The sequence below is a fragment of the Scleropages formosus genome, chromosome 13 (genome assembly GCF_900964775.1).
Source record: "Scleropages formosus chromosome 13, fSclFor1.1, whole genome shotgun sequence".
Taxonomy (NCBI): domain Eukaryota; kingdom Metazoa; phylum Chordata; class Actinopteri; order Osteoglossiformes; family Osteoglossidae; genus Scleropages; species Scleropages formosus.
Genome location: NC_041818.1, coordinates 4101415 through 4125566, shown reverse-complemented (window position 1 = coordinate 4125566; position 24152 = coordinate 4101415). Strand labels below are relative to the sequence as shown.

The 24152-nt window shown below is 41.8% G+C and overlaps 1 protein-coding gene across 1 annotated transcript in view; it reads right to left on the bottom strand.

Moving 5' to 3' along the window:
* The window catches only part of LOC108925316 (teneurin-1-like), a 263460-nt gene extending 240102 nt beyond the window's left edge, over positions 1–23358 (bottom strand). Inside the window, exon 1 of the mRNA XM_018737145.2 lies at positions 23338–23358. The gene's annotated coding sequence lies outside the window, so the exon portion shown is untranslated. The remainder of the gene's footprint in view (positions 1–23337) is intronic.
* Between the last annotated feature and the right edge of the window lie 794 nt (positions 23359–24152).

The window sequence follows — 24152 nt, the reverse complement described above, 5'->3', positions numbered from 1 at the left end:
TGAAACCGCTTATCCCAAGAGGGATTGCAGGGAACTGCAGACTAACCCAGCAGCACAGGGTGTGATGGGGACACGTCCAGGATGGGATGCCAGTTCATCACAAGGCACCTCAGCCGGGACTTAAACCCCAGACCCACCAGAGAGCAGGCACAGGCCAAACCTGCTGCGTCACCATGCCCCCCGTTCAGATACATTGAATATTTTCAGTTTATTTAGTATTTACATAAAACACACAACTGAATTGTTTTAAAATTACAAACAATGATGAAATTATTATCAAAATTCTAAATAAATTCTGATTTATAAATATTATGAACGATGAGGAAAAAAATGCCTTTATGCTGTCAACCTTTGATTCAGAGAAAAATTCCACTGATCCCTTTTCTCTATTTTGAGGTTTAATTGTTAGGATATCTGACTGTTCATAGTGAGCCATCTCAGTTTATGCCTTTGTAATTTATGTTTATTTATTTAACAGTAAGGGGGCGTGGTGGTGCAGTGGGTTGGACCGGGTCCTGCTCTCTAGTGGGTCTGGGGTTCAAGTCCCGCTTGGGGTGCCTTGCGGCGGACTGGCGTCCCGTCCTGGGTGTGTCCCCTCCCTCTCCGGCCTTACGCTCTGCATTGCCGGGTAGGCTCCGGTTCCCCGCGACCCCGTATGGGACAAGTGGTTCTGAAAACGTGTGTGTGTGTGTGTGTGTATTTAACAGTAATCATTCCTTGGAACGTCACAACATAGAAGAAATGTAACACAAAATAATGAATCAAGTTAATAAATCTTGGGAATGCCTGTTGTGTATGCTTGACATTATTGTCTTGCTAAATCCTGAAAAGTCACTACTTAAGGTTTTTGTAATCCCTGGATGGAAACAATGCTTTGTAATCTCTGAAAACAGGACATGTACACCGATCACATCAGACAACATGGAATGTACGTTTCCCTTTAACTATGTTGTGTCATCTCAAAAATAAAAATACTGAGTTCTAGTATTTTTACAATCATATCCATGTTACATGAATAAAGGATTCATGCTTCTCTGCCCCCACCCCCCGCCTCTAAAATATTTATCTTGTTTAATATGCAGTAAGTGCCATGCGAACTTATTGTACAACAAAGCCTTCAAGGTTAATGCATTCAACCAAAACGTGTGTGTGTGTGCTGTGACTTAAAAGGCTCACATGACCTCATAAATGTCCGATGTTTGAAATACTGTATATTATAGGGAAATTAGAGTGGACATCTGAAGGCAAATAATAATGCATCCAGTGGTGTATCCAGTGACTGGAGAGCATTACAGCCCAATTTTTAATTCATCCTTTTTTTTTAGAAATTCAAGGGAAATGTTGTTTGCTAAACAACAGGTTGCAGGTTCGAGCCTGACCTCCGGCTGTAGTACTCTTGAGCAAGGTACTTACCCTGAATTGCTCCAGTAAAATTACCCAGCTGTATAAATGGGTAAATAATTTTAACCTTAACACTGCAAGTTGCTTTGGAGAAAAGCATCAGATAAATGTAAATGTCAAACTATTGTTATTGCAATGTAATAGAACAAACAGAATCTGAAAAGTTTAAAAAAATTGTCCACAACTATGAATATAAATCAAATCAAATTTCAAAGAATTCAAAATGACAGCAGTGTGTTAATGTACTCTACTGTATTTCACAAAAGGCATGTAAACAAAGAAGCAGTGAAGCATTACACTTTTATAGTGGTGAGGACAGAATTTTTTGTAAATGTAAAACTCATTCATATCAAGCAAAGGATTTCAGACCTGATGTTCAAAAAGCATTATGAGCTTCATCAGCATTTCGTTCAGCTGCTGCGCTGATTCCATGGGTTTAAAATGCTGATTTCAGCCAGCTGTGGCTCATGCTTTCTGGCGTTAATCATTTCCGTGACACAGCTGTCTTATTTTATAAATTTTTGTCTACAGTACAATCAACAGCTCTTTCACACACACTTTAACAATAAAAGCCAGGAAAGTACATTATCAAGCACTGCAATGTAGCAAATGACTGTCATACTCACAAGCCGAGCAGCCACATCTGACGACAATCAAGGCCAGGGATAAAGGCAGCGCCATCCCTGCACAGGGTTACAGAATATTGCAACACCTCCCTGCTTGGCTTGCAAATTCAGCGCTTCGTCCCTTACACCCTGTTCCTCGTTCCTGTGCTCACCTGGCTTTCGATCTCTCCTTGTTTTCCCATGTTCTGAGTATTGTCTTGTCCCAGAAACAACGTTCACGCCCGGGAAGACCAATGCCTGTCCCTGACCATCGATTTTGTCTGCCTCTGTGTTTTTGGATCCGGAATAAACACACCCACACTTGGGTCCAAAACACCTAGCTCCTGTCTCTGACTCTAAACATTTATTTATTAATTTGTACAGCCCACCCCCCTCGCCATTTTTTACTGCTTTTATTATTTTTATAATAGAGAAAGGTACATTTGTGGCATAAGGAATAAAAGTTTTTTTGCATCGGTAATGCATGGAAAATACAGTGACCTCATCCATCCAATAACTGCTTTCCCTGAGCAGAGTTTCAGAGAAAATCCCAGAAGCATTGAGTGTAAAGCTAAAGCAGGAGATTTACCTTGGATGGGATGGAAGCCTATCACAGGGAATGCACATACTCACTCTCCCCGACAGACACTATCGGAAATTTTGCATTACTAGTCCATCTTAACTGCATGTATTTAGACAGAGGGGGAAAACACACGGACACAGAGAACATGCAAACTCCACACAGACTGAGCAGGAGTAAAACCCACATTCTCTAGCACTACCCAAATGCTGTGAGTCAGCAACGTTACGCACTGCTCTACCATGCTGCTGCTGAGTAAAGTAACTGTGCTCCATAATTCAATTAGAAAAAAAGAGCATTCAAAGGCAATCACAAGCTGTCAGTCATGGAATTCAGATTAATCTGTCTTTTGTATTCCAGTCCATCTTGACAGACACTCACGGTAGCTCTCCTTAAGTTCAAGGACTTTTAGAAGAATATCAGCCCCCAAACAAGATTTACCAGGATCTGGAAGGTGAAAAACTTTTACTTTTCATGAATGATGAAAATAAGATTAGTGGCCCTCTGGTGTACTGGCACATCAGATACAATTGTGCTGGAGGCCAGCACACTTGACTTCTCCCTGAGCAATGCATTTAATCACGGCTCTCCACGTTTTTGCTGGGCAAGCCCAGTACTCTGAGGGGCGCCTCTGGTCTGAGAGGACACCATTCCTCTTTTGCACTATTAATAATAGTGCCACAGATGGCAATGGATAGGAGACACTCGTGAGGGAGGGAGAGGTTTAATACCTTCTGTACTTTCTGCAGAGCTCTCAAAGATCACAACTAGCTTCTCAAAAAGACATTTTTGCTAAATAGTAACAAATGCATTATGCTCCGTACCTGAGCTCAGCTGGAAGAAAATATTGATACACCCCAACTGAAAATAACAAAAAAACACACAGGAACGTCCATTCCGTTTAAAGGGTAGAAGGTAGAAAAAATCCTGTGTGATTTTCCCTTTTGTCACTCGAAAATTGTTATTAATTATGACTGAAAACATATTTTAGTGCTATTGTATTGTAAAGCTGTTTTTAACTGAATTATAATGACTTCATTTTTGTTTTAAACCATTTACTTATCTTCTTTATGTTGTGCTGTTTTAAATGTACTATTATTTTCATTTCAGTAAATCACAGGTAGTTCTTGTTTATCATGTAATAAGAATTTTTTTCCTTTTATGAAAATTGTTTTTTTTTTTCCCCCTCCGTGAACCGCCACCTTACCGTGGTGAAGGGGTTTGAGTGCCTGAATGACTCCAGCAGCTATGTTGCTTGGGGCTATATGCCCCTGGTAGGGTCTCCCATGGCAAACAGGTCCTGGATGACAGATGAGACAAAGTGCAGTTCAAAAGCCCCTTATGAAGAAACTAAAACCAAGGCTTTCGTTTACCCCGCCCGGTATGGGGTCACCGGGGTCCAACCCTGGAGCCGGGCCTGTGGGGGGGGGGCTCACATGCGAGCGTCCGGTGGCCAGGTCTATGCCCACAGGGCCTGGCCGGGCTCAGCCCGAAGCCATGACGTGGAGCCGCTCTTCGGTGGGCTCACCACCTGCCGGAGAGAACATAAGAGGCCGGTGCGTTGTGATTTGGGCGGTGGTCGGAGCCGAGTGCCTGGCCAACTCTCGCCCAAACCTCGGGCGCCAACTCTGGTTTTTGGGACTTGGAATGTCACCTCACTGGCGGGGAAGGAGCCTGAGTTGGTGCGGGAGGTTGAGAGATACCGTCTAGATATAGTCGGGCTCACTTCCACTCACAGCTTGGGTTCTGGAACCACTCTTCTCGACCAGGGGTGGACTCTCCACTATTCTGGTATTGCCCAGGGTGAGAGGCGGCGGGCAGGTGTGGGCTTATTAATAGCCCCCCAGTTCAGCCGCCATGTGTTGGAGTCTACCCCGGTGAATGAGAGGGTCGTCTCCCTACGCCTTCGGGTCAGGGAACAATCTCTCACTGTCGTTTGTGCTTATGCGCCTAGCAGCAGTGTAGAGTACCTGGCCTTTTTAGAGTCCCTGGGGGGCGTGCTGGAAAGCGCTCCCACTGGGGACTTTGTCGTTCTACTGGGGGACTTTAACGCTCACGTGGGCAGCGACAGTGACACCTGGAGGGGCGTGATTGGGAGGAACGGCCTCCCTGATCTGAACCCGAGTGGTGAGTTGTTATTGGATTTCTGTGCTAGTCATGGATTGTCCATAACAAACACCATGTTCATGCATAAGGGTGTCCACCAGTGCACTTGGCACCAGGACACCCTAGGTCGGAGGTCGATGATCGACTTTGTAGTCGTTTCTTCTGATCTTCGGCCATATGTCTTGGACACTCGGGTGAAGAGAGGGGCTGAGCTGTCAACTGATCACCACCTGGTGGTGAGTTGGATTCGATGGTGGGGGAAAAAGCTGGACAGACCTGGCAGGCCCAAACGCATAGTGAGGGTCTTTTGGGAACGTTTGGCGGAGGCCCCTGTCAGAGAGGTCTTCAACTCCCACCTCCGACAGAGCTTCAACCAGGTCCCGAGGGAGGTGGGGGACATTGAGTCTGAATGGACTATGTTACACACCTCCATTGTCGGGGCAGCAGTTCGGAGCTGCGGCCATAAGGTCTCCGGCGCCTGTCACGGCGGCAATCCCCGAACACGGTGGTGGACACCAGAGGTACGGGATGCCGTCAAGTTGAAGAAGGAGTTCTATCGGGCCTGGCTGGCTCATGGGACTCATGAAGCAGCTGACGGGTACCGACGGGCCAAACGGAACGCGGCTCTGGCAGTCGCCGCGGCAAAAACTCGGGCTTGGGAGGAGTTCGGTGAGGCCATGCAAGAAGACATTCGGTCGGCCTCAAAGAGATTCTGGCAAACCGTCCGGCAACTCAGAGGGGGGAAGCGGTGTTCCACAAACACTGTTTACAGTGGAAGTGGTGCGTTGCTGACCTCAGCTGAGGATGTCCTCAGGTGGTGGAAGGAGTACTTTGAGGATCTCCTTAATCCCTCCAACACTCCTTCCGTAGAGGAAGCTGAGGCTGGGGACTTGGAGGGGGACTCGTCCATTACTCTGGCTGAAGTTGCTGAGGTAGTCAAAAAACTCCTCGGTGGCAAGGCTCCGGGGGTGGATGAGGTCTGCCCCGAGTTTCTCAAGTCTCTGGATGTTGTGGGGCTGACACGCTTGACACGCCTCTGCAGCATTGCGTGGAGCTTGTGAACGGTGCCTCTGGACTGGCAGACTGGGGTGGTGGTCCCTCTTTTTAAGAAGGGGGACAAGAGATTGTGTTCCAACTATAGGGGGATCACACTCTTTAGCCTCCCTGGGAAAGTCTATGCCAGGGTACTGGAAAGGAGAATCTGACCGATAGTCAAACCTCGGATTCAGGAGGAGCAATGCGGTTTTCGCCCTGGCTGTGGAACACTGGACCAGCTCTATACCCTCACTAGGGTGTTGGAGGGTTCATGGGAGTTTGCCCAACCAGTCCATATGTGTTTTGTGGACCTGGAGAAGGCATTCGACCGTGTCCCTTGTGGCATCCTGTGGGAGGTACTTTGGGATTATGGGGTTCGGGGCTCGCTGCTACGAGCTGTTCGTTCCCTGTATGACCGGAGCAGGAGCTTGGTTCGCATTGCCGGCAGTAAGTCAGACCTGTTCCCGGTGCATGTTGGACTCTGCCAGGGCTGCCCTTTGTCACCGATTCTGTTCATTATCTTCATGGACAGAATTTCTAGGCGCAGCCAAGGAACGGAGGGTGTCTGTTTCGATGGCCGCAGGATCTCTTCTCTGCTTTTTGCGGACGATGTGGTCCTGTTGGCTTCATCAAGTCAAGACTTGCAGCGTGCACTGGGGAGGTTTGCAGCCGAGTGCGAAGCGGCGGGGATGAGAATCAGCACCTCCAAATCCGAGACCATGGTCCTCAGTTGGAAAAAGGTGGATTGCCCCCTCCGGGTTATTGGGGAGCCGCTCCCTCAAGTGGAGGAGTTTAAGTATCTCGGGGTCTTGTTCACGAGTGAGGGAAAAATGGAGCGGCAGGTTGACGGACGGATCGGTGCGGCGTCCGCAGTAATGCGATCATTGTACCGATCTGTTGTGGTGAAGAAGGAGCTGAGTCGTATGGCGAAGCTCTCAATTTACCGGTCAATCTACGTTCCTACCCTCACCTATGGTCATGAGCTCTGGATCATGACCGAAAGAATGAGATCGCGGATACAAGCGGCAGAAATGAGTTTCCTCTGCAGAGTGGCTGGGCACACCCTTAGGGATAGGGTGAGGAGCTCAGTCACCCGGGAGGAGCTCGGAGTAGAGCCGCTGCTCCTCCGCATCGAGAGGAGCCAGTTGAGGTGGCTCGGGCATCTGTTTCGGATGCCTCCTAGAAGCCGCCCTGGTGAGGTATTCCGGGCATGTCCCACTGGGAGGAGGCTTCGGGGCAGACCCAGGACACGTTGGAGAGACTATGTCTCCCGGCTGGCCTGGGAACGCCTTGGGGTTTCCCCAGGGGAACTGGAGGAGGTGTGCGGGGAGAGGGAAGTCTGGAGGACACCGCTCGGACTGCTGCCCCCGCGACCCGGCCCCGGATAGGGGAGAAAGATGGATGGATGGAAAATTGTTTTTTAAATTTTTCTTCATATTAGTGAACATTTTTATTTTAGCTGGTAGTTGTAGTAGATAATGAGCAGTGCTAAAAATTGTTAGGCGTAAATAGTTTTTACAGGCTATTCCAAATATGTTTTTCTTCTTTACATTCATCACGTAATTCCTAGTTTTCTGTCAATAATTATTATGATCCTGCTTCAGAACACACATCACATTTTAACCTGAAAAACTCATTTTTTTTAAAAAAAAAAAAAAATTCCAGTATGATGATGTGCACTTTGAAGTCAAATCTTAGCGCACTGTCAAAAAAAAAAAAAAGACATGGAAATAGATATGCAATCAAAAATTTGGCATTTTGTAACAACTTAAAATTGAAACAAAAACAAAAGCAATATATTATTGTCATTGTCGGTGTTGTTGTTGCTCTTTGTTGTTAAAATGTCAAGACTGTTAAGTTTTGGAGAACATATTTTGTAATCCCTCAGTCATGAGAAGTGAGATATTAATAAATTCCATCTTCAGAGTTGTATGCTGTAGAGTATCACCGCTGTCCATATTTCACTGACACATGCACTGAGTTCTTTGAGAATTCAGTGACAAAGGCACTCATGTCTGGCAAGGCTGCCCCTCTACAGTATGCAGCGTGGTGTCCATGTTCCCCACACAGCCCTCTAAAATAGCAAGTAGTAACATATTACATCTGAACAAATACTTTACTACATTTCATATAACATTTACAATAACATATTACAACTGGAATTACAAAATTTTTGAAACAATTCAAAGAGCAAATATAAAATGCAAAAACATTAAAAAAAACAGAAATGTAATTCAGCATGACTCCTGTGTGGCATGTTGTGGATGCTTGGTTTGAGAAGTGACTAGGTGTGAGGTGATACAGAGTGGACTTACAAAGATTTATTACAAAGTCTAAAACAACAGGCAAAAAACATAATAAACTAAATAGATAGAAGGAGCATTGGGCACCATCTGCATCTACAATAATCCCAGGTGTAACTCTGCAGTGCAAATGCTCCAGTCCTTCATTTAGCCATTTAAATACTTGCCACATGTAATTCTCATCAGTCTAGTGTGGTGAATAATCCCAGATTTCAGCACAGTCATGTTCCAGCACCTCATCCAGTTATTCCCAAGAACAAAAGTAAAGCTCAGTTCAAAAATTTGATAATAGTCACACAAAACTCATTTTCCACAACACTTCTTGAAAATTAACGACATATTAACATGTGTGAGAATGCACATTTGCCAGAGGTAAGTCAGGTAAAAACTAGATGTGGCTCCCAAAGCATTCTCATCATGATCCGGGAACACGCCTGCAGTAAAGGTTAAGTAAAGGACCATAAAGGTGAATGAGAAAGAGGTGGAAAAACTCAAAGAACCACCGGACCAACTGTAAAGATTGGAGAATATTGTCACAGAAATATAGCAACATGGTGTTTCCAGTCAACAGCATCGTTGTCAATGTGTGCAGGAGAAAGTGCTTTTAGCAGTTGAGGGTCCAAATTCTTTCAATCTTGGCCTGTAAACCCAGGCTTAAAAACAATTTTCATTAACACAGTTTACCCACTGGGGAAGGGGGTGGGGGGTGGGGTGGTGCAGCGGGCTGGCTGGGTTCTGCTCCCTGACTGATCTGGGGCTCAAGTCCTGCCTGGGGTGCCTTGCGACAGACTGCTGTTCGTCCTGGGTGTGACCCTCCCCCTCCAGCCTGCGCCCTGTGCTGCCGGGTTAGGCCCCAGGCCGTCACGACCCTGCTTGGGACAAGCAGTTTCAGACAGTGTGTGTGTTTACCTATTGTGGGACAGTGCAGTGGCGCAGCAGGCTTGGGCAGGTCCCGCTTTCTGGCAGGTCTGGGCCTCGAGCCCTACTCCCCTGCCCCCTGTGTTTCTGGTTTGGGCTCCAGTTCGCCGCAACCCTGCTTCGGGACAAGTGGTTTTCACCAGTGTGTGTTTACCCATTGTGGAGTATTGGTGTAAGGATGCATGCTGCTCTCATGCTTGTTATTACTGTTGTAAACTTGCATCTGTTATCTGTTGTCATGTTGGTGGTAGAAACCCCCTTTTATTGTGTGTCTTTTCTTAGTACCTGCCTTAGCAATTTATTTACCGACAACGCAAAATATCAGAATTCACCTGATCTTGGTATGCAATGAGAAAGGCTCTCAACACAACCCTTTCTCAGCTCCAGAGAATTTCATAGATGATGAGACTGTGAAGATCAATCACTTACTGTTAATAGGTTCAGGTTCAATCAATCAATAAATACATGAAATTGGTACCGAAACTTCAGAAATCTTAGGGAACCAGGAATTACACTATAATATGGCTGCCCTGTCCTCTCTGTTACTCCCCTGCATGTCTCTGATCATTTCTTCATCTCCTTCCATCCCTGCTTCACTACTAATCCCTCTCCGGCTTCTGCACCCATTGTCACTTTACACCATATCCTAAAATCTCTCTCGCCCTCCTGCCTTGCCTCTGCCACACTGTCCACTCTCTCTTCTGCTGCACAGTTCTCAGATTTAGCAACACACAATGCTGCTAATGTTTTCCTCTCTGCCCTATCTGCTCTTGACTCTCTATGTCCCCTAACTTCCAGACAAGCATGCCCAAGTTCGACCCCATGGCTGACTGATACATTACGTGCCAAAAGGACCAAACTCCGGGCTGCAGAGCGACAATGGTGATCACTCACGACTTGCACAGACCTGGATGTCTACAAACAACTCTTAGCAACCTTTCACTCTGGTCTCTCCTCAGCTAAAACAACCTTCTTCCATGACAAAATACAGTCTGCAACCAAAAAACCACACAGACTTTTTGTCACCTTCTCATCCCTTCGCTGTCCTCCACCGCCTCTTCCTCCACCTCCTCTCACTTCTGATGACATTGCTTTGTTTTTCAGAGACAAAGTCAACACAATCACGGAAAAGTTCTTTGCATCAGCCTGCCCTGATCACGCTGGACCTTCCTGTGAAGTCATGCTCTCTGAGTTCAAGCCCATGTCAGAAACTGAAATCTCTGACCTCCTACTATCATACAGAGCTACCCCTGCTCACTCAATCCGATCCCATCAACACTCCTACAGACCACTCCCCGCAACTCTCCACCTTCATCTCCAAGATAATCAGCTCCTCGCTCTCCTCTGGCTGCTTCCCATCTGCCTTCAAACCTGTACTCATTTCACCTCTGGTAAAGAAACCCTCTCTGGATCCTGAATCAGTCCAGTCCACTACAGGCCAGTCTCCCTTCTTCTTTTTCTGTCAAAAACTGTGAAATTGGCAGCCTGTGATCAACTATCTGAATTCCTCACCCAGAACCATCCCCTCGACAGATATCAGTCTGGATTCAAAGCTGGACATTTCATCAAGACAGCACTCCTGGTAGTGTCTGATGCTCTCCAGTCGGCTAGAGTGGCCTCCCTCTCACTTTACATTCACTTTTTTTTTTACATTTTTTTCATTTTTATGTTTTTAGCAGACACTTTCTCCAAATGATTTCCAGTGTACTCTCTGTAGTGTTATCAGGCTTTCCTCAGTTCTCATCCTCCTCAAACTGTCTGCAGCATTCGACACTGTCAACCACTGGTTTCTACTCTCTTCTCTTGGCCAGCTTGGCATCAAAGGAACAGCAGTTTCAGCCCTACCTATCAGACAGATCCTACCAAGTGTTCTGGCAGGGCTCCTATTCATTTCCTCAGCCTCTCTCAACTGGTGTCCTGCAGGGCTTGGTATTGGGCCCTCTATTCTTCTCAGTCTACACCTCTTCCCTTGGCCCTGTCACTACCTCCTATGGATTCAACTACCACTTCACTGCCAGCAATACCCAGCTCGCCCTCTCATTTCTACCTTGAGCACCAGACATTTCCACGTACATCACTGCCTGCCTGTCGGGCATCTCTGCTTGAATGCCTGATCACCACTTACAACTCAACCTCTCAAAAACAAAGATCCTGCACCTCCCAGCTGGCCCATCTTCCTGTCGAGGACTGGACAACTCACTGTTTTTGTTTACCTCCTTGGCTAAGAGTCTGGGAGTGATGATTGACTCAAGTCTGTCTTTCTCTCAGCACATCAAAGCCACAACTCGGACCTACAGATACATCTTGCAGAACATCCACTGGATCCATCCTTATATAACAACAGACCCTACACAACTACTTGTCCAAGCCATTGTGATATCCCGTCTGGACTACTGCAACTCTCTCCTGTCTGGCCTTCAAGCTACTACTATCAAACCTCTACAGCTGATACAGAACACTGCTACACGAGTTGTGTTGACTTGCCGAAGCGTTCCCATGTTTCTCCCCTCCCTGTCTTTCTGCACTGGCTTCCTATAGCCATCTGGATCAAATTTAAGACACTGGTTATGGCCTACAAAAGTATAAACGGAACTGCTCCCAGATATCTATAAGACTTGATAATCTGCTACATCCCAACCAGACTGCTATGTACGAAAGACTACTACGCACAAAAAGTCCAAAAGTTAAAGCACAGAAGTTCTCGGTTCTGGCTTCAATGTGATGAAACGACACTCCCTTTCACTGAGAACTGCTCAATCTCTGTCCACATTTAAAAAGAGTCTTAAAACTCACCTTTTCCGCACTCACTTCACCCATGATCTTTAAAGTTCATGTAATGTATACATGTTCATGAACTATGACTTTGAGATCATAGCTGTTAAGCAATGGATAAACTGTCACGCAGCTACTCCTATAATATAATGCTAATATTTATATTTTTCTTTTAAAATAAAGATTAGGAATGTGATTAGGAAACGTCACTATTCAGATAGTTTTATGCAGCTGCTCATGTGATGTTCATTGGTTAATATGGTGGAAAATAAGAAACTAATTGTATTTTAGAATGATGCGTCTGCATCTAAGTCTCTCTTTCTGCTTATGTAATACACACATTTTCTATGAGATGTACGTTGCTTTGGTGAAAAGCATCTGCTAAATGAATAAATGTAAATGTAAGTATATTCAGACATGTTAAAATCAGAATTAAACTGATAGGATTCTAAACATGGTCCTTCTAAGATATCCTGTGTCTCCAGTACTTTACAAGTCTTGGACTCCGGGAATAAAGGTAAAATGGTTAAACTGAAGGGGGGTGCGGTGGCGCAGTGGGTTGGACCGCAGTCCTGCTCTCCGGTGGGTCTGGGGTTTGAGTCCTGCTTGGGGTGCCTTGCGATGGACTGGCGTCCCGTCCTGGGTGTGTCCCCTCCCCCTCCGGCCTTACGCCCTGTGTTACCGGGTTGGCTCCGGTTCCCTGTGACCCCGTATGGGACAAGCGGTTCTGAAAATGTGTGTGTGTGTGTGTGTGTGTGTGTGTGTGTGTGTGGTTAAACTGAAAGAAAAAAAAATTGACAAAAGCAAACTTACTCATAAATGGAGAATCTCAGGTTCCTGAATATACATAGTTCTGAGAGAATTAGCACAGAAATGTTCAAAAGGTGCAGTGCAAACAGCACTGGGTAACTGCCAGTATAACACAAATCCTTGAAAAGTGATTATAATGTGAGGGCTGTCCAAATGTCAGTCTTGTCAGAAGTAACACTTTAATTCCCACTGAATTACCATCTAAACAGAACAAATGCTGCTTTGGTAAGTGTGCATCTGTAACACTAGCCATTGCCAAAACCACTCTAACACTCATTGTCAGAAGTGTTGCTTTATCTAGAATTCCATAATGCAGACACATTTGGTGCAATTTGAGCTCTCATATTAAGTACTACAGTAAAAAGAATCAATGAGAAGTTTATGTTTTTGCCAGAGAACTTATATACATCAATGGCAACCGGTGGGATGTGGTCAAGACGAAGATGCAAAATAAGATAGCTAAATAATGGATTATATTATATATATATATATATATATATATATATATATATATATATATATAAATATATATATATATATATATATAATATAATCCATATATTGTGTGTATATATATATGTGTGTGTGTATATATAATGTGTATATATATATATATATATATATATATATATATATATATATATATACACACACAAACAGCATACACACAGCATATTTTACTGTTTGGAGAAAATCATCAGTTAAATGAATAAGTGTAAATGTAATCGGACACCCTGAGCACTGAAGCATTTTTGGGTACCACAGTGGTGCGGTAAGTGGGGCTGGTGTCTTATAGTGCCTGTACAGTATGTGAATATATAGGTTTAATCACCACTCAGTCTCTGTGAACTTTGTCATGCTTTGTTCATTTTTGCATGAGTTTCCTCCGAGTGCATTGGTTTCCTCCCACAGTCAAAATTCAAGTAAACTGGTGACTGTGAATTGCCCATATGTGTGTGAGAGAGAGAGAGTTAGACAGAGTGTTACACTGGAGTATGGATGAATGATTGACAAGATACTGTACTAAAGCATATGTACCACAGTATGTCACTTGCATGTGTAAGAAGAATATACAGTATGTGAAGATTACAATGTCTTAAAATCAACCGTTTGACATTCAGCTGGACTGTCTAGGGTCAGTGTTCTCACACTTCTAACCTTTTCATGAGCAGACATCTTATGGCTTCTGTTTTGCCCCCGCACGTGACTGTACTCGACAACCCATCTGTATTTGAAAATACCATCCTCTCTGATGGGCACAATCAGATCAGATGAATATGCTGAAAACATAGACCAGATCAGTTGTGCATTTATGTCAGAACCAGATATTGTGACATATAATTCTGAATTTATATGTTTTCTATCCATAAAACAGCTGCATCTGTTCTTTATCTACATTACATTTATTTATTAGACACTTTTGTCCAAAGTGACATCCAATGAACTCTATGTAGTATTATCAGCCCAAACACCTTATTCACCAAAGTGACTTACACTGCTAGATACACTACTTACAATGGGTCACTCACCCATACATAAGTGGATGACACTCTCTCTCTGTCACTTGCACACTACAGGTGAATGTGAACAGCATGTCTTTGGACTATGTGAGGAAACCAGAGTACCCAGAGAAAACCCATGCAGATACATGGAAGAAGATGTAAGGTCCACACAGACTGAACAAACCCACATCCTCTCACACTACCCAGGCACTGCAAGACAGCAGAATTACTCACTGTGCCACCATGGTGTACCATGTTGAACTCTGAGAGTATTTAGGGCAGATGTCTGATATGGTGTATTTAAATATGCTTTATTACATGACATAATACTGCCATACTGTCATGTGTTATTTTAAAATAAATGTACATTTATTCACCACAAGAACAATGTCTCACCCATGTGAGCAGAAATGTAAGATATAGAGCCACAAATTCTCAGTGCTGTTAATTCACACCCAACCACATTGTATAACTCTGACAATTAAACACATTGTCAGTTCTTAAATCTTAGTTACACTATGGCAATCTAATGACTTCTTGTGTAATTAACATCAGGAGAAAAATATCTCTTCAAAAGTGTACAAAGTAGGTAACATTGAATATCGTACTGTATGCTTTTTGCACTTCTAAATGAAAACAACAAAAACAACATACATGTAATGCCTAATCATGCTGCCTCCTGGATTGTAATAATGTATGGTATGTGAAAAGTACAGGTATTTGTGCATTATTTCATATCCAAATATCAATGCAGACTATTTACTTACTAAAAAAGGCATTATCACTAGATTTAATACACAAGAACCAAAGTTTGAGAAGAGCTTAGAAAAAATACCTGGTCTTCACTAATTCCAATAAACTAAAGCAGTAAAATAATAGTGCTAGAATAATTCATGAATATAGATCTTAAAACCCAAAGAAAAACTATGATTTTAATAAAGATTTTATAATCTAGTTGATTATTCACAGCTGCATACTTTATCCACCTGCCAAAGAACAACATTCATAACCCAAGATCAGCCCTAACAACAGCCACTGAGCATGTGCAGTTATGTTGCGGTGTAGCACTAACAAAAGGTAGGAAAAGGCTGGGTCACCTGGGTCAATCAAAGGTCAGTCTAAGGAACACAGTGTAAATGGGAAAAACACATTTCTCCAAGCTCCTTCCTGGTACCTGATTCAGCTCATTATCTCAGCTGTGCATAAGTAGAAATTCAGCAGAAGCTGTGGTATATGCCATTTTACAGCGATTTCACAAATATATTTGTTTAATGGTTTGAAACCACACAACTTTTTTTTTAAAACTCTAAAACAAACACAAAAACAACTAAACAAATCAATGGCACCAAAATATTAAGTTTATTACTTATATACAGCATTTGTTATTAACCAAGTACAAGCTAACCCAGTTCCTGGAGACAGAAAAAGGTTGTTTGTTTGTTTGTTTGCTTGTTTGCTAAAAAATATTAAGCTGAACTTTAAGTAACTGTTCTTCAATATGAGTTGACAATGCTAACAAGCATCTTTCCTTTCAAGGTCTGGGAGCATAATTTTGGCAATGGCTGAACATGGCATGAAGGGAAGGTCCTTTGAAAAAGGTTAAGAACTTCAGCAACGTGACTTTGATTTTTATAGAGTGTTGTAAGGCAGGAAGTCATCGATGTCTTTGGACTCATCATGCAGGTTAGTGTCTCAGTGTCCGTATTTATTTTGAACCATCAATACTCAGAACATAGAAGTGGAATTAAATATCCTCACCCAGACTCTTCTGAAATTAAAGCTCTTCGGAAGATACAGTGTTCAGGAAGACCCACAATGAGCATTTCCATATGATTTATTGAGTCACTCTACTGCAAAGGACACAAAAATGAGTTACAGTATGATACTAATATCCTTTTTATAGGGGACATAACTCAGGGAATATCCTCCCATCAAGGAAGCACATATTACACACCTCTGCTTTAATAGTCCCCCAACAACAATATACAGGCCTCTTAGCCTCAGAAGGAATTTATTAACTGTCTAAAAAGTTACATAAATACACAAAACGTGGCACTAAGGTCAGACTCATACCCAAACATATTTGTTTTGTTTTCCATTTGTTTGGCATTTTGTTTTGTAATAATTAAAAATTTTATTGCAGTTAACACCCTTGCCCAATCCAACATAAAAATATGTATTATCTCAGTTTCGAGAATGGTATAACAATTTTTAAATCATCTCAAACGGAGAAAAATATTAAAAAATGGACAGTCCTAACAAAGATTCAACCTTCTGCCACAGAACACATTGCACACATCTACATTCTTTTTTTAATAGTGTACAATGAACATGGTGAAAGTTTACAGTAGTGCATATCTATGATACAGGTATCATGCATTAAAAATAATTTTAAAAAATAGTTCGGAATAATTTTCACAGTACCACCTTATTTTATTATTATCTTATTTTCTTAAATATGAGTTCATCTGTGACTAAGTTTCTGCTGTAAATAATGTAATAATCATGCCAAAATAATATTATCCAGCTGTAAGTCATTTTGGAGAAAAGTGTCAGCTAAATGAATAAATGTAAAATGATTTACGAGTGGGGGGATGGGGTGGTGCAGCCAGTTTGGCCGGGGCCTGCTCTGTGATGGGTCTGGGGTTTGAGCCCTGCTTGGAGTGTTTTGTGGTGGACTGGCGTCCTGTCCGGGTGTGCCCCTACCCAGCTCAGCCGTGCACCCTGTGTTGTTGGGTTAGGCTCCAGCTCGCCATGACCCCCACTTGGGACAAGTATGTGTTTGTGAGTGATTTACAAGTACATAGGATGCAGTATTTTTAGAAGACACACTAAATGTGGAGGTCTTGGGATAAATGGAATACGAGAAATGTGAAGAAGGAGCAGAAAAAAAGGAAGGAGCAGACTGGGTTGGATGCTGTAGTGTGAAAACACAACAGCGTAGATGAGTCTAACCCCACCCACAGCAGGGAACATGTGACATTTAGAGCAGCCGGAACCAAGGGATCTGTGTCCAGGGCATCTGGGAGGACCCTATCATTTCCAGCTCACCCTAGTGACAAGGTGCTTCCACAGAGGGCGGTTGAGCTGCACCACGCTGTGATTATTAGTCATTCAGGTGGAAGAATGACACTACAGCCACAACCAACTCTCTGACAGTCCAGTTGTCCATGTGATGGGCGTGGACGGAGGGCAGAGCAGCCTGACTGTACGGGAGACACGATAATGGACTGAATGCTGGGCTAGAGGCGATGCATAAAGAGAATATGTTGGGATAGACAGGCAGCAGGATGAGTATTAGAAATATATCTAGACAAACAGGTCAGAGAGGATCTCATCTAAATCCAGACCTAAGGCATACTGCCATGTTTTTACAAATTTCTATAGCAAAATAGATTTGTGGAAGTCAAAAAGGGTGTTTAAATGAGGTATACTGGTTCCTCAACATAAAAAGACAACTGGTACCGGAAATCTGTAACTCGATTTATTTGTAAGTCCAAAGTCTACTTTATCTCAAATTCAAAATAAAAAAAAAAAAAGCTTACTAATACAGGCATTCTCCACTTTATCTCCTGGTTATGTTTTAAGAAAGTCTCAGCTAAAGCTATAACTTTTTAAATTGCCGTAAGGGTATTAAAAATAGCTAAACTAATGCTCGATATAACACTAAAATCAATTTAATTTTTTTTTAAAAGGCCTTTCCAACTCATCAGAAAAGATGCAATATTTGTCCTGTTGTTATTTATCATAGAACCTCACAAACAACATTTGACCTGTAAACACAAAGCAAGTGAGATGAAGGAAGGCAGTCCCACATTACTGTACTATTTTGCTGCATTTACTCAAATCTGATGCTTTTGCATGGAAACACAGAGCACCTCATAACACAACAATTTTACAAAACAAGTAAGTGTAGAAAACGCAATTAAAACTAAATAATCTGGAAAATGTTTCTAGCTTCCAAAATCCATATCTTAAAAACTAATGCAACTTGAATGTTCACAATACAAGGAGATAAGTTATATTTAAACAATAATTGATAAATATATGTGTGGGACTAATAAGAACTTCATCTTAAAATTTATCATAAAATGAAAACTACCATGAAGAGAGCTTTATATTCTCATAAAAATCGTTTCTGTACTTAATAAAAACAGTGTTTGCAGTCAATTTTATTTCTTTGTGAAATATGCTAAGTGCTGCAATAATTACCCTTGTCGGGGATATATGTGACAAGAAGTAAAGCTTTGCAAATAAATATTCCCACAAGACACTGACTAAAGTATTTTAACAGTATACACAAACAATGTACTTTTACAGCATCCATAATCATATGGAAATAAACAAATTAAAGAAACAAAAAACTTACAATTTTAGTTACTGACACTGCAACATAAACTTACAGGTCCATGAGAAAACAATTCTTATGATGTTACTTAGCCTGCCACTCCCCATACGCAAAGTAAAAAAATAACTTGAAACAGATGACAAAGTCTTTCACACACTGAGGTGTGGTATCACAGGTTAATCAAAATGCTATGTTAAATTGTGTTATATTCTATTTTTTTTTTAAAAAAAAGAAAAAACTGCTGCTAGTTTAGTACCAATACACACAAAAACATAAAATTAACATAATCCTAAATACTAAATAGTGTATGAGATAAATTCTTTGTCATCTCATATACATTATTATTATTATTATTATTATTATTATTATTACGATGGGTGAGCAATTGAAGACGCAATTTCTGGCGCATTGATAATCTGCATTTAAGGGATCAAATATGGGAAATACAGAAGCTGACAGGAAACCAACAGTATGTGTGCTGTTCTTCCTCCAGAAGTGGTACTATTCTGCATATAATGGTGATTTAACAGCATCATGCGATCCAAAGGTGAAACCAAGGTGACATTACTGACTATTGCACTTTTTAAACCCCAAAAAGCATAAAAAGTGCCTTTTACTGTTAAATTGGAGGTTTGAAAGCACATAAAAAAGGGACTGAGAAGCATAGATTTTCTTATGCTTTTCCCCACAACAAATATGCATGCAATTTACATAAACAAGGAGCAATCTTATAAGCCTGCAAAGACTATGGCTGGCATTTTAGAAATGATGATTGTTCAAAGACTCATTGCCAGCAGTCACCTTCATTATGCAAACATAACCAATGAGACACCTTTTGAAAAATATAAAATAACAAATGAATTTGATGTGACTTAGAAATTTCATTGATAACAAATTTGTTATTGTTTGTAACAGTATAAACATTTAAAAATAAATTGCTCTCATATCTTAGTTTAGACAGAGGCAAAAATAATACAAGAGCATGTGCTGTTCTAACACTTACATTTTTTGGTAGAGGAAAATCAGTTTATTATTATTATTATTATTATTATTATTATTATTATTAACTTTTCTTTTATACTTTAACACTACAAAGGCATTAATGAACTAATAACAGACTTTTGAGAGCAAATTACAGTTGTGGAAGAAGAGGGCTGGTATAAATGAATATGCTTCCACTTCAGGTTAGTTGTGTAACAAACAAGGAAACTAAGATTAGATAGATAGATAGCTAGATAGATAGATAGATAGATAGATAGATAGATAGATAGATAGATAGATAGATAGATAGATGGCATTATAATTGCATTAAGGGGTTTACTTCAGCATTGATTGTTAAAGATCACCTATAAAAAATCAAAATATTTATTGCATATAATTTGTTATATATTTGAATAAACAACTGTGCAAAACTGCCATTTTCCAGTTAATACAGATGTCGCATGACGCATCTAGAATATATGACCTCAAGGCTAGTAAAACACCACAATATATGAACTCAAAGTTCCAAACTCCCCATCAATTTCCTTTCTCATTTCTCCTGTTTGTCTCTATTGGAATTCAGTACATAAATAGAAAAGAACCCCCGTATTGTTACCAATCATTATGGCTTCTGCCTTTAGAAAGTATGTTCTTGTTTAATGATATGTTTCAGAGGTAAAATCTATACCTAGATGGTGTTTAAGTTTTTCTGCAGATTTTTTTTTCTCTTTACTTCAATACATTTGATCTTCATAAAATTCAAAGTGACAACCTTTTCCATTGTAGGCTTCACTTTCTCCTTCCAGGCAAAAGCTTCCCAGATAGTAAAGTGCATCAACTGAAGCAAAAAATATTTTTGGCAAGCATTAATTTTAGTCTCTCTTTTAACACTGAAAATGTACTGCTATGTAAAAATTCTTTCAGGACAAAGCATGCTAATAAGTTAAGTGAATACTTCTACTTGAAATTCGATATTAGAGAACCTTTTTAAGCAACCAAAATTTGACTCAGTACTCCTGTAGAACAAATTCAATCACAACTTGTGTAGTTCATTCATGTAACATAAACAATCTCAAAAATAAACTAAACATATAATTTAAAAAAAAAAAAAAAGCATCAGGACCTGCAGCACAGTTGCACTATCTACTTTTTGATATCACACACAGTTTGAAAACGCTTGTACCAAGTTGGCTTGTGGTGAGCTGGAGCCTAGCTCGGCAACACAGGGTGCAAGGCTGGGGTGGAGAGGACATACTCAGGATGGGATGCCAGTCCACTGCAAGGTACCCAAGGTGGGACTTGAACCCCAGACCTGCCAGGGAGCAGGCCCTTGCCAAGCCCACTGTGCCAACCTGCCCCCCCACACTTTTTTTAACATATGCCACAATAAATTTAAAATCTCTTATAAACCTTGCATTATGCCTTCATGTTGGACACAATTAGAGGCTGCTAAGCTCATTACAATTCGGTTCTGCTTCCCAGTTTAGGCTAATATAAGTTCAAAATGTTGAAAATAATAGCTATAGAGATATCTGATCTCTAGTCAACCAGTTCTACATTTCACACAAACTCACACACAAGAGTGCAGACATCTGCTTTCTCATACTATTTACCAAGCTTTAATTGCACATTCTTCAACCTTCAGCCCACAAAGTACCAGAGACCTTTGTTCCTTTGACCACGTAACAATCTATTATATTGATCAAGACAAGTCTTCATTTATTCTGCTAATGTACTTGTTATCCTTAATAGCTGTGAGGCCAGGCAAACACACTGCCATGTGCCAATGCTTTCAGTGTCTTTGAGAAAACAGATTGCAGGTTCGCTTGTTAATTAAGACGCAGGCAAGTGTTTGAGAATGTGGCCTGAATGCAGACAATTGCCCAACTTAGAAAAAGTATGAAATGTCTGAAATTAATCCAATGTTTCTTTTTTTCTTTATTTTTGGTTATAGTACAACCTTTGTAGAGAAGATCAGTGTGTGGTTGCTCCATTCAACTAACCGCTGCTTTGAAACTGTTGGAGATTAAGAGCTCTGGGAGGTCCATGGCCATTATATAATGTGCCCCGTTGTCCTTCCAGTGTTTCTTTCATGCACTAAGATGCACATCCATAAAAAGTGCAGCCAGAAATTCATGTTAAAATGAATATTTGCAAGGATGCCATGCAGTTTCATATAAGCAAGAAAGGTGGGCTCCATATGCCTGTACATTTATACCTTAAAAAATGACTGCTTGGGATAGATGTTTGCAACTTATGTACAGGATTTGTAAACAACGCTAACAACAGCAATGAGCCGAGAGTGCCCCCTAGCTTTCGGATTTCAATTATGGGTAAATTAGTTGATTTTTTAAAAACATGGAAGTTAACCTGAATTGCAATTCTCAGTACAACTTTGTGACTCTAGACTCTAAAGTCTTCAGGAAAAAAGTTACAATGAAGTAGTTTTATAATCATGACATGCAAAACTGAGCATATTTTTAACCTTCAATTCTAAATGTGCGATTGTCCTATGATTTAAGACACAGATAGACAGATAGATAGATAGATAGATAGATAGATTCTCAATTTATGAGGAGGAGTACAGTATATGGACTGAGAGCACTATATTTAGTTTGAGGTGTTAAGGAATGTTAATGAAATATTAGAACCAACATATGTAAGAGAACACTTAAAAAAAAACACTATGTAAAACGGGAAGAATTTTACGACCCACTGAAAAATATCATATGTACAGCATATGATAAACAGGTCACCTTTACTCAGTATTTCATTCCAGTCAGTACTCTGCTACTATTCTGAATTTACTTACATTTTCCTCTGTTTTCCTCTGTTCAAACTCTATGTGAAAAGCTTTGCTGGCCCATATTGGACTTTATCCTGTTGAGTGCTCAGTTTCTAAGTGATGCTTCAGAAAAACCCTCAGATCTGGCGCTTTAACTTGATGCGCAAAATCCCCTGTATGAGGCTTTAAAATAAATCAGGTCGAGTTTCCACAGCTCAGTAGTGGCTAATTGTTTTCCAGTTGCCTTATACATTCTATAATCTACTATTCGCTGCTCAGTAACAGTAAAGTCATTTGACAAATCAAAAAGTTCAAAATCTCTCTATTTGGGACGAAAGTGAAATGAATGCCTGGTTTAAAGAACACATCCACAGAAAGAAGACCACACTGCACATCTGTGTTTTGGACACTTAAAAAGCAATTTCTGCAATCCATATAAGAAGACCAAAATTTTGTGGAGAACGCTTTATGAGTAGTCATTTTCCCGTCTTCATGAAATACAAGCAGTAACGTAGGAAAATATATATGAAAAAAATAAGGTGTGAGTGAAAAAAATTGCCTTTCACCTTACCTCTCGGTAACAAAAAATGAGGATGGTACATCATTTAAAACACACACACACACACACATTTTCAGAACCGCTCGTCCCTTACGGGGTCACGGGGAACCGGAGCCTACCCGGCAACACAGGGCGTAAGGCCGGAGGGGGAAGGGGACGCACCCAGGACGGGACGCCAGTCCGTCACAAGGCACCCCAAGCGGGACTCGAACCCCAGACCCACCGGAGAGTAGGACTGCGGTCCAACCCACAGCGCCACCGCACCCCCCTCATTTAAAACATTTTATGAAAATTACTTTAAGATCTAACTTTGCATTTGATTTACCAACACTGACTGGAAATGCGACGAAAAACGGCGCCTGAATCGGACACTAGTCATTTACTTCACAGAAAAGAGTCGGTAGATGCGACCGAAGTTGAGACGATAGCGCACATTTTCTGCATGACATGATCATGTTATTAGAGAAATGAACGCAAAAGTGTGCGAATATGAAATCGGCAAAGTCCAAATTAAAACAGGTACGCATCGCACGGGAGGCCGCTGTTTGCGCATCACACAGGTCCGTGACCGTGTTAAAGACGCGCTTCGACAGTTCGCAGTTTTCTGAGCGAAATAGTCAGTGACTCCTTACCTCGAAGAGCGGGAGCACGAACGGGAGCCTGTCCCCATTCCATCCCTTCACAGCACCATCGCGTACCTCCCCCTTCTTCAGTTTTCACTCATTCTTGGAAAAAGCAGGAGCGCTAAAGTAGACGACGTTCGCCGAGATGTGAAGTGTGGAAAGAGCGCCGGTGCTTCTTCGTGCCTTCAGGTGATTCCGCCTTTTTGCCGGGGGCTGCGGACGGGCTGCGAACCTCTGCGCGCTCTGCTTCTTCCAGAGAAACGCGGTCTCATACTCACCACATCAGCATGAGCATCCAGAATATACCACACTGTACAGAGGAGAAGGGGGTGTGGCGCAAGGCTTCGCACCCGCAGACGCTCTCTGTAACGGTGGTCCTCAGTCGCAATCAGTTTTCATCTAATACTATATAATATGTCCATGAGCTGTTAAGCTATATATATATATATATACATACATACAGACATATACATACATACACACACACACACAGATATATAATATATATATAGGTGTGTGTCTGTATGTATATACATATATATTTTATATATAGTACATTCCCTTAATATGTCATATTATTGATATCGTTATTCAGCCGAGTGGGGGGCGCGGTAGCGCAGAGGGTTGAACTGGGTGCTGCTCTCTGGTGGGTTTGAGGTTTGAGTCCTCCTTGGGGTGCCTTGCGGTGGACTGGCATCCTGTCCTGGGTGTGTCCCCTCCCCCTCTAGCCTTATGCCCTGTGTTGCCAGGTTAGGCTCTGGCTCCCCATAACCCTGTATGGGACAAGTGGTTTCAAACTCTGTGTGTGTGTGTGTGTGTGTGTG